Source organism: Mastomys coucha, unplaced genomic scaffold, assembly GCF_008632895.1.
Source record: "Mastomys coucha isolate ucsf_1 unplaced genomic scaffold, UCSF_Mcou_1 pScaffold18, whole genome shotgun sequence".
NCBI classification, from domain to species: Eukaryota; Metazoa; Chordata; class Mammalia; order Rodentia; family Muridae; genus Mastomys; species Mastomys coucha.
In genome coordinates, this window is record NW_022196900.1 from 72,766,884 (window position 1) to 72,770,213 (window position 3,330).

Here is a 3,330-nt window from a genome sequence, read left to right on the forward strand (position 1 = left end):
TTAAAAATTGTGATAGGATGCTGAAATGTAGCTCTCCACAGTAGATGACTTCCAGCAGGGAGGGAAGGGCTCAGAGTTTGACCACAGTCCAGGGAGTATATAGATATCACAGGTTGTATTTTATTTTTCTGGAGGAGGTCACAAGGGAGGTTGGCGGGGGTGGACAGGGAAGGACTTTATCGAATGTGATAGAGGTGTATGATGTGAAATACCCAAAGAATCAATAATAATATTATGTCAGAAAACAACAACTACAAACCAAACCAATCAACCAAATGCCCACACAAAGCATTTTGACACAAATCATCTCCAGAGGTACCGCTGAGTTAATTTTATGTGGGCCGTCTGCTGCTGAGCACGGGGCCTCTCTGAAGAGCAGTTTGGACACTCAATGAGTCTCCATTGGAGAAAGCTGATCTTTCCTTTTCAACTGGTTGTCAATTGGAGATAGTTTCTCAGTTAGGGATGGGGCTCATGTCTATTTCTTCTCTCAGCAATGGGACCCCATCTGGCTTATACCTGTGCATCTCATGCATCCTGTGCATCCCATGCATGTCATGCATCCTGTGCATCCCATGCATCCTGCCAGAGTCTTTGTGAGGTCCTATGTGCACCAATCTTATGTTTGTAAGACACTGTTTCCTTGGTATCTCCCCCCACTCTGGCTCTTATACTGGCTTTTACCCGCTGGAGGATCTTTTGTTGCCTCCTCTTCTACATAGCTCCCTGAGCCCCAAGGAGAGGGATTAGATGAAGACATCCCATTTAGGACTGAGTGTTTCAAAGTCTCTTACTTTCTGCACAATGTCCAGTTGTAAGTGTCTGTGTTAGATCCCATGGACTGTAAGAGGAAGTTTTTCTAATGATTGCTGAGCAGCACCTGATCTGTGGGTGTACCTGAATGTCGTTAAGAGTCATTATATCTCCATGTTCCTTTAGCAGTACTAGTGTTTGGTTTTCCTCTAGGCCCATGGCCTATCTCAGATTCTTGACCACTCAAGCAGTGCCAGGCCTGGGATCCATCTTATGGGGTGGGTCTTAAACCCAATAGTGGTTGGCCACTCCCATGACTTTTGGTGGCACACACCTTTGATCTCAGCTTTCAGGAGGCAGAGGCAGGGAGAGCTCTGAGTTTGAGCCTGATCCACATAATAAGATAATAAGTTACATGTTAGCCAGGGCTACATAGTGAGACCATGTCAAAAAATAAATAAGTAAAGACAGACAGACAGACAGACAGAAAGCATATGAAACCCAGAATAGCACCCAGCACCCAGTGCACAGCATGTTAATTATTTTAAAACTAATCTCGTCATTTTATAATGAACTGAATTAGATACAAGACCTAGTCAGAGCTTTAGAATCCCAACCTAGTTCATTCATATGACATCATGTAAGGGGCAGTACCTGTCCAGGGCACATGTGGAGATGGATAAGAGGCAGGCTAGAGGGCTTCACCATTCCCAACCACAGCTGGTGAGCATGTAGCATGCAGGACCAGCTGCTTTCCAGAATCACACCTCCAGGGTCGTGGTCATTTTAAGAGCTGGTTCTGCAAAACTGTTCTGCATTACTGAGGCCAGCACAGGTATATAGTGGACTCCATCAATAAATAACCAGGCCTTTGGATTATTCCAGCAGTGGGCTTGGTAGTACAGGATGAGGATGGTGAGGCTGGAGCTGGTACCAGGGAAAAGGATCACAAAGTGTGGGGAGAGGAAAGGAGAGCGGTGGAAGGGCTAGAGAAGGTATGTCAGATCCCTCAGGCTAGACAACTAGAGCAAGAGGATGAGAAGGGACTGTTCTCTAATCCAAATCTAGTGTTGTGGGTGATGCTTTTTGACACAGCATTGGAGAGCTACCCTGTATATGTAGGGCACTTTCTGACTGTCAGCTGGATATCCACAAGATGGCTCACTTTGAGAGGAAGAAAAATTGCACAGCCAGCTAGGGACATTGAACCTTGATGTTTGACTTCAAATTCATTCTTTACTCTGTCCCAGAGATGGGCTCCCTTTGCCTACAGGGTGACCCTTGAGTACTTCAAGACATGAGTAGCCCAATGTCTCTTCTGGGCTTGGGTTTAGAGTCAATCTTTTCTGGCTACATTTCGTCTGTCAATTTGACATTAATGTGATGTTGGTCAAGTTATTGACTAAGGTACTCAGTACCAAAGTATACAAATTAGAGCAAAATAATATCAATTCTATGAGATTAGGGCAATCAATAAAAGAGTTATCCTGTTTTCAGAAAGCCTACAGTCAACGCATACTGAACTTTAACATCTGCCCCTCCAGTTTTTGCTTAACTGTCTTGTCTGCAATGCCTATAGTGGCCACTAGATGGCCACACTGTGATTCAGCTTTCTTCTTTGGCAGCTGCTTCTCTCACACACACCAAAGAGACTTTTTCTACTTTCCCTCCCTCCCCTGTCATGTTTTTTCTTGCCTCAGTGCTGTGCGGACCATGCTTAGGATTTCTGGTTTTCCTTCTGTGGGACTTACCACCTCCAGGATGGTTCTCTGACATCTCTTTGCATACTATACTCATCAGGTGGACCAAGTTCTTGTCTGTGAATTCCTGGAGGACGAAGCATCCACAGAAATGCAGGTGTAGTGTCTGCATAGTGGAAGTGCTCCACATTTGTTGAACAAATATCTGTGTGTTAGCCTTACCTGTGTGTCTAGCCTCAGCTAGACATTTACATTGGCTGTATGAACTTGAGCAAGTCGTTCTGCATTTCGGTTATCTCTAAATGGACATTAAAATGAGGATGCTCCCCACATTTGCTGTGACAGTCTGGTGTCAAGCGCTAGTGTGAGAACTTCCATGCGGTAGATCCAGGGCCACCATGTATAGATATAGCACCTACCTGCCAACCACTGGTCATGCCTATCGCAGCCCTGTTACATGGCTCATTGGTAGTATCAGAACTTGCTGATTTACTTCTTCCTAAGACCCTTTTAAAATGGAGGGTTGTCCTGTCCAGCCGCCATCGGAGTGCTGTAGCCATGGCCCTGCGCTGCCCAATGGCCGTGGGCCTCAACAAGGGCCACAAGGTGACGAAGAACGTCAGCAAGGCGAGACACAGCAGGCGTCGCAGGCGCCTCACCAAGCACACCAAGTTCATGCGGGACATGATCCGGGAAGTGTGCGGCATTGCGCCCTATGAACGGAGCGCCATGGAGTTCAAAGTGTCCAAGGACAAGCGCGCACTCAAGTTCATCAAGAAGAGGGTGGGCACACACATCCGAGCCAAGAGAAAGCGGGAGGAGCTGAGCAACGTGCTGGCAGCCATGAGGAAAAAGGTGGCGGCCAAGAAGGATTGAT

At 46.5% G+C, this 3,330-nt stretch overlaps 1 pseudogene; it reads left to right on the top strand.

The window, feature by feature from the left end:
* The first annotated feature begins 2,991 nt into the window (after positions 1-2,991).
* Positions 2,992-3,330, top strand: LOC116096435 (annotated as a pseudogene).